General features: G+C 42.9%; 1 protein-coding gene across 6 annotated transcripts in view; it reads left to right on the top strand.

The window, feature by feature from the left end:
- CNTNAP2 (contactin associated protein 2) overlaps positions 1–13,596 on the top strand; it is a 1,669,434-nt gene that overhangs the window by 1,203,253 nt on the left and 452,585 nt on the right. The gene's annotated exons all lie outside the window — the stretch shown is intronic.

Raw genomic sequence — 13,596 nt, 5'->3', positions numbered from 1 at the left:
ATCTCTGCTGGAGTTCCACATTAGCTGAACAATTCAACAGGTGCAATTTTGAGGTAACCTGTTCAGCAGTTAACTCATTTAATTCTTCTTGTGGCTGCTCATGAAAGGTCACAGAAAGGTAGATAAATATATCAGTGTAATTCTTGTCCTGGGAGATTTAGCCAATGGGTTGCTTGTTACTTAAATCCGTTTTTGTCATGAGAGAAATTTCTGTCGATTCTGTGTTTCTGAAAAGGGAAGCGAGTCATTGAGCAAGCTGGCTTTGATTGGAGGATTGCTCAATAAGTAATGAGTAAATTACTTGAGGCCTTATCCTGCAGCCATGACTGAGGCATAACCTCCTACTGAAATCAGTGAGACCTTTACACAAATAAGGGCTGCAAGATCTGGCCCATTGATTTCTTCAATTAACCTCGGTTTTAGATCAAGTTGGAATATCATGTGCCACCTGCCACTTTGCAAATAGTGGGGAAAGGAGCTGTACAATAAGATGGCTGTGCCAAGAAAGCCATATGTCTTTATTATTATGAATGCCTGTCAGTAGGTTATGTCTGCGCTCTATAACTTTCCACCACACTGGTGTATAACATTAGATTTTAACAAGCGCTATCTAACTTATCCCTGATGCAAGCAAAAATATTAGTTGTTCCAGCAAGTTTTTTACTGTATCAGTAAAATGGCATAGAAAGAAAGTACATTTTAGAAAGCCCCCAACTTGTCATTTCAAAGACATAATGGGTACTGTAATTGTTTTTGATAACATTTGATTTTAAGTATCCATTTACTGGCACTTAACTAAGACTGGATTATAAATGGAAGCACATAATGTATCTGCATGATGGTGACATTAATTCATTACGATAGGTGCAATTAAAACGGGTATCAAACAAAACTAATGGCTGGACATTTAAAATGTTATCCTTTATTTTAAGTGCCTCAGACTCATGAATTCATTTTGGTATATTTTCTTATGGTGCTGCTGATAAGTAATTCATTTGGCAGGCGTGTGGATTTCCATAAGTATTATGTTGTAATTTAGTGTTAGTGAATTGATTCTGCACTGCTCATTTTTCTCTTCCCTCTTCCCGGCCATTTTTGAACTATTTCTAATGTATGATTTGTCTCTGTTATTATTCTGTTTAATTTAGCATAGCGAGGAGAATTTGCAAAGAAGTAAATATGCTGGGTCATCTTGTGCTTTTAATGTAAAGGGCCCTGCATCATTTCTGCAGGATTGTCGCAAGTGGCCAGATTGTGGCCACATTCTGCCCTGAGACTCATGCACAGTGCTCACACGTGTGTCAGAAGAGGGTTGTATGCATGCACCCCTGGGCCGGTTTTAGCACTTGGATGTAAGACTTGCTTGTGGGCATGAATTAATGATAAAAGTTCGTAAAAACCTTCTGATGTTCATGGTTTACGACGAGTGAATCATTGACTTTGCCTTTTTTGTGAGCCTATAAGGCCAACACCACAAGATTAAATTTTGCCTTCCAATATGCATGCATAAATCCAACTGAAATCAGTGCATTTTCTTACACAGCATTTTGCCCTTGGTTTCAGATAAAGAAAAACTATGGCATGCTTTATAGGAACTGAAAAAATCCAGTTAGGAATATTAAATTGCAGGTCAGTTTACTGTATTTAGTCTCATTACAGCATTGTACTCGCAAACCATACAGTTTGAATCTTTCAGAAAGACCTGTTGGTGTGTTGTGCAGCACTGGGCCAGCTCCACGTACCAGCGAACCAAGCAGGTGCCTGGGGCAGCAAATGTAAAGGGGCAGCAATACGCCCTTGGCGGCAGTGGGAGTTTGTGCTCGGCGGCCGCTCGGCGGCAATTTGGCGGTGGGGACATGACTCTTCTTCGGTCGCCGGCAGCACCATCACTCTGCCTCTGTGTTCGGCGGCAAGGAGCCGGCCCTGGTGCATGTTTTCAAGTCTGGCATATAACACAGTAGATCCCCAAATAGCATGGGGAATATGGATTTTATTTGGTTAATCAGGAGTTCTGTTGATGGAGACAGCAGGAGCCATTAGGTAGCATGGTGGCCTCTGCCAGAGCCAGGGGTTCGTCATCATCATCTTCCTCCTTGCAGTCTTGGCTAGGAGTCACTTGTCTACCCTGCTGACCTGACACTGGGGCGGCAGAGGGATCCCTGCACTGCCTCAGGATCGCTGCCACGCTGTCTCTGAAGGTGTAAGGTGCAGTGAGGAGGCTGCAGCTCTGGAGGGGTAGAGCAAAGACCCCTGGGCAAGGCTCTGCTCTGCCCCCCCCCCAGGGTCCCCACCAGGGCCACAGCCTTCCCTGCACCTTGCGCTTGAAGATCATGTGTCACTGGCCTTGCAGCTTGGCAGGAAGCCATCCTCAGCTCCCTTGTCATGGCCCTGCTCGCTCGCTGCAGTGACAGCAAGGATGCAGAGGCTCCCTGTGCTGCCACAGGAGCTATTCAGCGCCACAGTGGTCTTCCCCGCGGCCAGGGACTTGTCTTCCTCCACTTCTCAGTCCTGGCAGGGGGTTTCCACTCCACTGTGTCTCATGCTGGGAGAAAGGAAGGGTTTTGTATAGTGTGGAGCTTTGGATAAATGGGAGTATGCTATATAGTATTTCATTTCATATGTCCGAGAGCTCTGTGTGTGTGTGGAGAGAGAGAGAGAAGACAAAAGCAGATAAGCTTAACACAGGCATTAACAAAGAATTCTATTGCACTGTTTGTATAATACCAGTAATAGTTTGTACACACGGTATAGCAGTGATTTATCTGTAAACAGGGGAGATGCCAATATTTTTTCTTCTCCTCTAAACTATTTGTTCTTTGGCTGTGCTCAAAGACTTGCCAAGGAACTCATGTTTTCCTTCTTCCTTTTCTTTATTTTTTGGAGCATTACCTTATCATTTGCTAAATGTAACATGACATTACATTCATCTCTGACCACAGCTCAGAAAACGTGTGTGGCTTCCTCCATCAAGGGATTTTACATATAATCACTGCAATATGGTTCCCAGAAAAGGAAAAAAAAACAAAAACCTCCAGTTGTGTATTTCTTGCATGTAACCTGTCCCTGCTAATGTAAATGTCAAAGTTCCCATTGACTTGACTGGAGCCAGAAATTTTCCCATGGTCTTGATCAGACACTTGTCCAAGACAGTGAATTTTTCCCTTAATACACTTCACAAATATTAGTGTCCAATGAAATCAAATTAAGTCTCCCAGTCCTATTGTAAAGCATCATTAGGTAAGGTAGAAAACCCAGTGCAGCATCTCAGGTTTAACTAAACCTGCCTTTCACCTTCAGGATGATGCAAAGTGAGTGAAAAGTGGGTATAAAATGCCGTCACCAGTACATGTGAATGGAGAGTTCTGACTGGGTAGTGTTTTGCACATTTTTTGCTCATACTCTGCACAGGCGTAAAAGGATACGCAAGCTGCATGGCAGTCGAGAATCAGGCCTTTATTTGCCATTCAGGATTACAAAAACACTAGGCGACGTTATATATAACAGAAGAAAACACCCATAAATATGGATCAGGTACTATACAAGATAGGATTAGTTATAAATATTGTGCATGAAGCTGCTTATGTGCTTGCAGTGTTGGAGTCGTGTTGGTCTGAGGATATTGCAGACAGGTGGGTGAGAACATCTTTTATTGAATCAACTTCTGTTGGTGAAAGCTCGAAAGCTTGTTTCTTTCACCAACAGAAGTTGGTCAATAACAGATGTTACCTCACCCACTTTTGTGTCTCTACTAGGCTTCTTATACATAGTTCTAATCTGTCTGAAATGTGAGGTGCAAACCACTGCGATATCTAGGTACCAGTTTTTAAAGAGCTAGGCAAAATACATTAATATATTGTATTGAATGTATAGCTGTCCTAATGTATTATTGCAATTAATACAAAAAAGTGAATTCTTGCAGTGGCATCTGCAGCAAAATGCAGTTTTGGCAAGATCCTTCTCTGCAGGAAATGTTATTTCCCTCTCAGGATTTCATTAGTTCCTCTCAGTCTGAGGGGACAAGTGACAGCAGTTTGAAAACACATTATCTACACATGCTCTGCATTATTAATTCCCTTCTCATGCCTCTGATATTGAATCTGAACACTCGTGCTGCCTATTGTGCTCTCAAAGCACTCTCTTTGTAAAGTACTTTGAGATCTGTGGACAGAAAGTGGTATATAAGCATTAGGTATTATTATTATTATTATTATTCTACTGTGGACCAATACACAAGTCAGCTGAGTGAGGCCAGCTCAGTTTTCTTTTCAGATCAGAACTGCTCTTTGTTTTCTTTATTCTATTTTTATGTGCTCTACTCTCTTTCTAATGCCATTTCATCTCAGCAAACAGACTAAATTATATCCCCATAAGAGATTCATTTCAACAGGCAGTCCTAGCTATGGGGATTGTGCATGATCCCACAGGGCACAACCCTGTAGCCTTCCGCTTGGTGTGAGAGAGATGCTGTGACAACAGGACTGTGGATGTTCCAGTGACTGGCAATGGTACATTAATCATAAAAGATTTCTCAAAATCCTCCAGCAGGAGCCCAGCAGAACAGGGCTCCAGCGGATAAAACTAGTAAAATAGAAAATAAAGACTGTGTCTGGAAGTGTGATACTTTTTGTTGCCTGTTTTTCTCATAATTATTTTGGCACCTGTGCCTAAAGGCCTATTTCAGTGCCTCAATGAAAAATAATCAAAAACATTTGATCAAAATAACTGGGCAACTTGCCTGAATGAGTCGAAAAATAGACAAGATGCTACTATCTGACCCCAATATGTAATAAATAAATGTATAGATGTACTACACATTTAGAGAGGGCCAGATACCACGAGGGTGTAAATGCTGGTTCTCAGAGCTAGTGTCCAACAGTCTGTGTGATGTGAAGAAGGATAATCTTGTGGTTAAGGCACTGAACGGGACTCAAGAGATTTAGGTTCAATTCCTGACTGCTACAGATTCCCTCAGTGACTTTAAGGCAAGTCACTTCAGTGTGTGTTTCAGTTAAAATGGGGATAATAATACTTCCTTATTTCTGTCTTGCCTATTGAAATGGTGAACTCTTTGGAGAAAGGACTGTCTTTTAGTATGTGTATATAAAATGTCTAGCACAAAGGGGCATTGACCTTGCTAATGCTGTAATACAAGTACTTATTACTGTCAACATCTAAATAAAGTGATAAATCCGTACAATCTTAATTCCATCTTAATAATGTTTGTTTAGAACAAAACCAACAAAAGAGATGGTTTTTATTGCATAGATCAGCAGTTCTCAAAGTTTAGCAACCCAAGGATCCCCATTTTGATTTAAAATTTTTCGCAGACCCCCAAACCCGCTACTCAGCTCCAGACCCCGCCCTACCTCTTCCTGCCCCTGCTCCACCTCTGCCCCTCCTCTTCCCTACCTCTTTATGCCCACTCCCCAAAGCACACACTGTTCCCACTCCTCCCCCTCCCTCCCAGTGCCTCCTGCATGCCGCTAAACAGCTGTTCTCCAGCGAGCAGGAGGTGCTGGGAGGGAGGGAGGCGGAGAAGTTGATCAACAGCATCCGGGGACCCCAGTTTGAGAGAGGCTGGCATAGATCTTTGAAATGTACATTTCTGGTATGTCCCTTTCTCTCCCCCCCCCCCCGGGTTCCTGCTGCCTACACAGTTTCTTTCAGTTGGTGGGGTCGTGAGTGAAAGAGGGAGAGGGAAGTTTTCCCATTTCCAGGTAGTCAGCTGAAGAAGGTTGAAGTGGCATGCTCTTTCCAGTCCCATCAGTCAAGGATGGGGAGAGCAAGAGCTGGATTCCTTGTCTGAGAATGAAAATTCCAGCAATTTCAGTTTCTTGCAAAGAAAGCGATTTACAGTACAATAATATACAGCTATCCTAGTAGACTATAGTACAATGATACAGCTATATCACTTCATCCATCATTGTCACCAGACTATAACACACACTGTAAATTGATCAGGTACTATGGAGAACATTTTAGGAGTCATGTATGTCTATATATGAAGCAGAGAGGGGAGTGTACACTGGTTCTGTTATTCTTTAATCCGCAGAGGAGAATTGGCTGAAAGGAGGAAGGCTGCAGCGTTCTGAATGAATGTGTGTCTTTTATTTTACGGAGCTGTAGAAACCAGTTTCATTCACGTTGCCTGCGCAGGCAGAATGTGGTGATTGCAGGCATAAGAAAAGCGTAAAGCAGAGTTACTGCTGTACTAGAATAGTGATTTTCGTGCCTCGGTGAAAACAGGCATTATACGGTGGCTCCAAGAATTCAACAAAACCTATTTTTACATAATTTTAACAGCTGAAGAGGATGATTTTGTAATTATAAGCATAAAATTATTGTAATACAGATATTGAACAGGACTTATGCGTAGATTAGTTCAATAAAAATTGAACACAACTTATTATCTGGTATAATTATTAGATATGGGTCCAAACTCAGACTCTAGATCTAAACACCCCTAATCTGTGGGTGTTTGCAGATCTGGAATGCTAGATGCACACCCATCTTCTTCCTAGGGTGAACCAAAAGAGGAGAATTTCCATTGCCATGGATTTAGAAAAGAGAATTGATCCCAGTCTTGCCCGGGCCTCAGCTTCAATTCACTGTTGCTGTTTTCTGGGAAGGGTGCCCACAGGTCTCCACCCTTACTTGATTCAGGGGGCTGCTGGATGATCCCTTCTTTCTCACTATCACCTTTTTGGCAAAGTGGCCAGCCCGGTTTTCATCCACTCCATTGCAACGGGTTTTCCAGTGGGTGGTAGCTAGGCTAATACTTTCTCTCACATATTCACACCCACTGTAAATGGAAGCCAATGTTTACATTTTCAAGAAAAACTTTTTGGCATTAAAAAAATTACCTCCTCTTAGCCATTGGGCTGTAGTTTTGAAGTGTCTAGGATAGTAACCTATAAACCCCCAAGTAAAAGGTTTCTAATGGAAAAACAAAAAGGTGGTTTGGCTCTTCTACTTATGTTCAGCTTTGATCTAGAAGTCATTCTGGATGTTAAATTATAATATTTCCCATCCATCCAGAGCTCCTTTTACTATGCTTTTTCCTAATCCTCTCAAACAACTCTGAGTTTCCCGGTAGCTCCCATGATCGTCATGTTAGTTGTCCTGGATTTATCTGAATCCCACTTTGCTCTTCTATGCCTTGCATAATGACAGTTTTCAGAGTAGCAGCCGTGTTAGTCTGTAGTCACAAAAAGAAAGGAGGACTTGTGGCACCTTAGAGATTAACAAATTTATTTGAGCATAAGCTTTCGTGAGCTACAGCATCCGATGAAGTGAAAGCTTATGCTCAGATAAATTTGTTAGTCTCTAAGGTGCCAAAAGTCCTCCTTTTCTTTTTGCTCTTCTAGTTGCTTCTCTCATGAAATTTCTTTAACCCTACTGGTCTTTGCTAAATTCCCCAGTTCGCTGTCTCTTCCTCTTGCTTCCTGAGTTCAATCAGATATCTCCAAATGGATAATGCCAGATTTTACCTTGATGTTTCTCAGAAACAATAATAATGTTAGCTATAACATTGTGCATGTCACAACTCTTAAATGGAAAGCAGAACAACAGTCTTAAGACTAAGTGACTCTTATCATTCCTCCTTAAGAAAGAATAATGAATTAGACTTTTAATATTATAATTGTAACAGCACATTCCCAAATGTATGTGGGACTACAGTTACTTCTCATTATTCATTCCCTCCAGAAGTACTCTCTTCCTATTACATGCAAGAGCCATTATCCACCTTTCTAGGGGGGAAAAGTGAGGCAGTCATTATCCTGTTACTTCTAAAGGCTGATTTTTAAAACCATACATAGAATCATAGAATAACAGAGTTGGAAGGGACCTCTGGAGGCCATCTAGTCCAACCCCCTGCCCAGAGCAGGACCAATCCCAACTAAATCATCCCAGCCAGGGCTTTGTCAAGCCTGACCTTAAAAACTTCTAAGGAAGGGGATTCCACCACCTCCCTAGGTAACGCATTCCAGTGTTTCACCGCCCTCCTAGTGAAAAAGTTTTTCCTAATATCCAACCTAAACTTCCCCCACTTCAACTTGAGACCATTACTCCTTGTCCTGTCATCTGCTATCACTGAGAATAGTCTAGATCCATCCTCTTTGGATCCACCTTTCAGGTAGTTAAAAGCAGCTATCAAATCCCCCCTCATTCTTCTCTTCCGTAGACTAAACAATCCCAGTTCCCTCAGCCTCTCCTCATAACTCATGTGTTCCAGTCTCCTAATCATTTTTGTTGCCCTTCGCTGAAGTCTCTCCAATTTTTCCACATCCTTCTTGTAGTGTGGAGCCTAAACTGGACACAGTACTCCAGATGAGGCCTCACCAATGTCGAATAGAGGGGAACGATCACATCCCTTGATCTGCTGGCATGACTTTCCCTTGGTGAATCCATGCTGACTGTTCCTGATCACTTTCCTCTCGTGTAAGTGCTTCAGAATTGATTCCTTGAGGACATGCTCCATGATTTTTCCGGAGACTGAGGTGAGGCTGACCGGCCTGTAGTTCCTAGGATCATCCTTCTTCCCTTTTTTAAAGATGGGCACTACATTAGCCTTTTTCCAGTCTTCTGGGACTTCCCCCGATCGCCATGAGTTTTCAAAGATAATGGCCAATGGCTCTGCAATCACATCCTCCAATTCCTTTAGCTCTCTCGGATGCAACGCATCCGGCCCCATGGACTTGTGTACGTCCAGTTTTTCTAAATAGTCCCGAACCACTACTTCCTTCACAGAGGGCTGGCCACCTCCTCCCCATGCTGTGCTGCCCAGTGCAGTAGTCTGGGAGCTGACCTTGTTCATGAAGACAGAGGCCAAAAAAGCATTGAGTATGTAAGCAGTGTCAGCTCCACCCTGACATCTGGTGGTGAGGTGTGGCAAGTTGTGGAAAAGAACTTCAGGGGCCGATCTCATTTGCATAGGCACACCCACCATGCCTAGAATGAGACCATAGCTGCCCAAATGGTCACTTTGGCTGCTGTGGGATCCCCAGTGTCTCTGTTATTGGGGCAGGAAGAATAAATTGTTATTACCCTGATTATGGGAACTGTGCTTGGAACTGTACGTGGCCTTTTGTTATGATGGAGGGATTCACCATCAACTAAGTAGCACTCGCTAGGCAAGGGTCATGGGTTCCAAAACTGTGTGAGTGGAGAGAGGCTGGGGACAAGTAGTAATACTTGGTGGCATGGGCCCCTTGGTGAGGGCCTTACATGCTAATTGCACTTCCTCTTCTCTCCACTGTGGAATATCAGAGCTAATTTTGATTTTATTAGAAGCCTAGTTATAGGCTGCTGAGCTCACTTTGGGCTGACAGTGCACCAGCACTGGGGCTCCCCTACTACAAGCTGAATTCACCTAAGAGCTGAAATCACTGAGTGTGGTGTTAAGTAGTGGGGGAGCTTGAAGATATATTGTGGAGCAGTTTGCGGGACGGCTGGTGAAGCAGTTCGACGCGGAGCAGTGTGTGGATGGCAGGAGCTGCTTGTGGGCCGTGGAGCTGAGCGAAGGAGTTCGTGGGGCGGCTGGCGGAGCGGAGTGCAGCTGAGCGAAGGAGTTCGTGGGGCGGCTGGCGGAGCGGAATGCAGCTGAGCGAAGGAGTTTGTGGGGCGGCTGGCGGAGCAGAGCGCCGCTATGGGGCGGTCAGCTTCAGATCATGTAAGGTGCCTCTTACCCCTGTCCCATTTCCACCCAGGTTGGGAGGTAAAGCTCTGCAGATAAACTTTCGAACTCTGGGGCTGCCCTGACCAGGGACAGAGACTTTTGGGGCATTGGACTTTTGGGACTTTGGGTGATTTGGGGTTGCTGGACTCAAGAACCAAAGGGAAAAGGGCATGCCCCAATTTGCCTGGGGTGGGTTTTTTTTGCTCATGGGTTGTGTTATGAATCCTGTTGGTGGTGTTTCCCCAACATAATGCCACATTGTTTCTCTCTGTTATTAAAAGGCTTTTGCTACACTCAGACTATGTGCTTGCGAGAGGGGAAGTATTGCCTCTTGGAGGCGCCCAGCGGGGGTGGTATATATTTGTCCCAGGTCACTGGGTGGGGGCTCGAGCCGGTATTCATTGTGTTATTGGAATGGAACCCCTAGATATTGAACCCGGCCCTTGTTGCTGCCAACTCTGACGGGCAGAAGGGTTACAAGTACATTAGCTTTTTCCACATCCTCTGTCACTAGGTTGCCTCCCTCATTTAGTAAGGGGCCCACACTTTCCTTGGCATTCTTCTTATTGCCAACATACCTGAAGAAACCCTTCTTGTTACTTTTAACATCCCTCGCTAGCTGCAACTCCAGGTGTGATTTAGCCTTCCTGATTCCATTCCTACATGCCCGAGCAATATTTTTATACTCATCCCTGGTCATTTGTTCAATCTTCCACTTCTTGTAAGCCTCTTTTTTGTGTTTAAGATCAGAAAGGATTTCAGTGTTAAGCCAAGCTGGCCGCCTGCCATATTTACTATTCTTTCTACACATCGGTATGGTTTGTCCCTGTAACCTCAGTAAGGATTCTTTAAAATACAGCCAGCCCTCCTGGACTCCTTTCCCCCTCATGTTATTCTCCCAGGGGATCTTGCCCATCAGTTCCCTGAGGGAGTCAAAGTCTGCTTTTCTGAAGTCCAGGGTCCATATTCTGCTGCTCTCCTTTCTTCCTTTTGTCAGGATCCTGAACTCGACCATCTCATGGTCACTGCCTCTCAGGTTCCCATCCACTTTTGCTTCCCCTACTAATTCTTCCCAGTTTGTGAGCAGTAGGTCAAGAAGAGCTCCGCCCCTAATTGGCTCCTCCAGCACTTGCACCAGGAAATTGTCCCCTACAGTTTCCAGAAACTTCCTGGATAGTCTGTGCACCACTGTATTGCTCTCCCAGCAGATATCAGGATGATTGTAGTCGCCCATGAGAACCAGGGCATGCGATCTAGTAGCTTCTGTGACTTGCTGGGAGAAAGCCTCGTCTGCCTCATCCCCCTGGTCCGGTGGTCTATAGCGGACTCCCACCACAACATCACCCTTGTTGCTCAGGCTTCTAAACTTAATCCAGAGACTCTCAGGTTTTTCTGCAGTTTCATACTTGAGCTCTGAGCAGTCATACTGCTCCCTTACATACAGTGCAACTCCCCCACCTTTTCTGGCCTCCCTGTCCTTCCTGAACAGTTTATACCCATCCATGACAGTACTCCAGTCATGCGAGTTATCCCACCAAGTCTCCGTTATTCCAATCACATCATAATTCCCTGACTTTGCCAGGACCTCCAGTTCTCCCTGCTTGTTTCCCAGGCTTTGTGCATTTGTATATAGGCGCTTGAGATAACCCGCTGATCGCCCCTTGTTCTCACTATGAGGCAGGAGCCCTCCCCTCTCACACGCTCCTGCTCGTGCTTCCTCCCGGTATCCCGCTTCCCCACTTACCTCAGGGCTTTGGTCTCCTTCCCCCGGTGAACCTAGTTTAAAGCCCTTCTCACTAGGTTAGCCAGCCTGCTCACGAAGATGCTCTTCCCTCTCTTCGTTACATGCTTTATTGCATTCCTAAAGAAGTGCCCACTTTCATTACTTCTAGTAGAATCCTGAGCTTTCTGGTGAACAGGTCAGATTCTGCTTAGTTTATGAAATCTCAGAGGTGTACAGCTCCAGAAAGTATGGCTGCATGTATATTAAAAACAATTTCTTTCATTTACAGTAAATTTCCTTTTCCTTTTCATGAACATAATGAAAAGTCCAAATATGTTCATTTCTTTTCTAATATACATATTTGCACAGATCTACTTAGGATTAGCTTAATCACATTATTAAAAGAAGGTAGTGTGGTTCAGTGAATAGAGCATCAATCAGGAGACCAGGGTTCTAGTCACATCTACTACTGACTGTCTTTGACCTTAACTTTATTGTGCCTAAGTTTTCTGATCTATAAAAATGAGAAAAATGCTTACCTGCCATTGCATAACATTTTGAGATATATGGATGAACAGGGCTGTATCATACAGCTGGTTGAAATTTTTTGTACAAAAAAAAATTTAGTTGAAAATGAGTCTTAAACAACACATTTGCAAAAAAAAGTAATTATTGATATTTTTCATTACACTTTTATTAATATCTTCGTCAAAGTGTATTAAAATATGTAAGAAAACAGTTTTCAGTAAACTAAACATTTTAGAGATAGAGAAGGTAGGTAAGGAAATATCTTTTATTGAGCCATCTTTTGTTGGTGAGAGAGACAGTTGGTCCAATAAAAGATATTACCTCACCTGACTTGTCTCTAATATTTGGGACTGACATGGCTACAACTATGCTTCATAAACATTTTATAGTAATTTTTGATATTTTATTATATTTTTCAAATGTTATGAAATATTGGAAAATTGGTCCATGTAAACTCTGAAATGGAAAACAAACTTCACTTTTTTTCTTCAAATTGTTTTTTCTTTCTTTTTAGACCAGCTCTGTTATATGAGTGGTCAGTTTTAGTCATCTATATTAATATGGCCTTTTTAAAATTTAATAGAATTCTTTTCAGAGGTAAGCTCTCTGCAAAAGGAACTATGAGGCTGTGTAATTACAAAATTCCCCTTCTGCTCTTCTTTCTGTCCTGTGCCATGTATGTCCTTACCATGACTGAGATTATGCTGTTTCATTTTCTTGAGGGTCAGTATCCTCTCCTGGTTCACCACAGGGCACAGAGTTAGGTTATCCTAAATGCTACTCCTGGCTCTGCCTGCTGACTTCCTGTTGGGAAAATCAGTTAATCCTGGTCTCATCTTGCCCTCTGTAACAACATTAATATTTTATTTTCTGCACATTAATGTTGTGAGACTGTTTTAGTTAATGGTTATGCACCACTTTTCAAATATATAAAGCATTTTGTAAGTGAACATAAGAACTGCCATACTGGGAAAGACCAGTGGTCCATCTAGCCCAGTATCCTGTCTTCCAACAATGGATCATGCCAGATGCTTCAGAGGGAATGAACAGAACAGAGCAATTTTTCAAGTAGGCCATCCCCTGTTGACCTGTCCCAGCATCTGTCAGAGATATAAGGATACTTGGAGCATGGCATTGCATCCCTGACCACCTTGCTTAATAGCCATTGTTAGACCTAGCCTCCATTAACTTGTCTAATTCCTTTTTAAACTCAGTTATATTTTTGGCCTTCACAACAGCCCCTGCAATGAATTCCACAGGTTGATTGTGCATTATATGAAGAAGCCCTTCCTTTTTCTTTGTTTTAAACCTGCTGATTATTAATTTCATTGGATGACCCCTGGTTCTTGTGTTACGTGAAGGGATAAATAGTACTACTTATTCATTTTCTTCACACCATTCATGATTTTATAGACCTCCATCATACCCCTCTTATCTTTATCTTTTCTAAGATAAACAGTTCCTTTCTTTTTAATCTCTCCTCATGTGGAAGTTGATCCATACCCCTAATCATTTGTCCCTTCTCTGTACTTTTTCCATTTCTAATATATATTTTTTGAGATGGGATGACCAGAACTGAACACAATATTCACTGCGTGGGCACACCATGGATTTATATAGCGGCATTATGATATTTTCTGACTTCTTATCTATCCCTTTCCTAATG

The sequence above is a fragment of the Lepidochelys kempii genome, chromosome 2 (assembly GCF_965140285.1).
Source record: "Lepidochelys kempii isolate rLepKem1 chromosome 2, rLepKem1.hap1, whole genome shotgun sequence".
NCBI lineage: Eukaryota > Metazoa > Chordata > Testudines > Cheloniidae > Lepidochelys > Lepidochelys kempii.
This window is presented reverse-complemented; position numbering and strand designations above follow the sequence as displayed.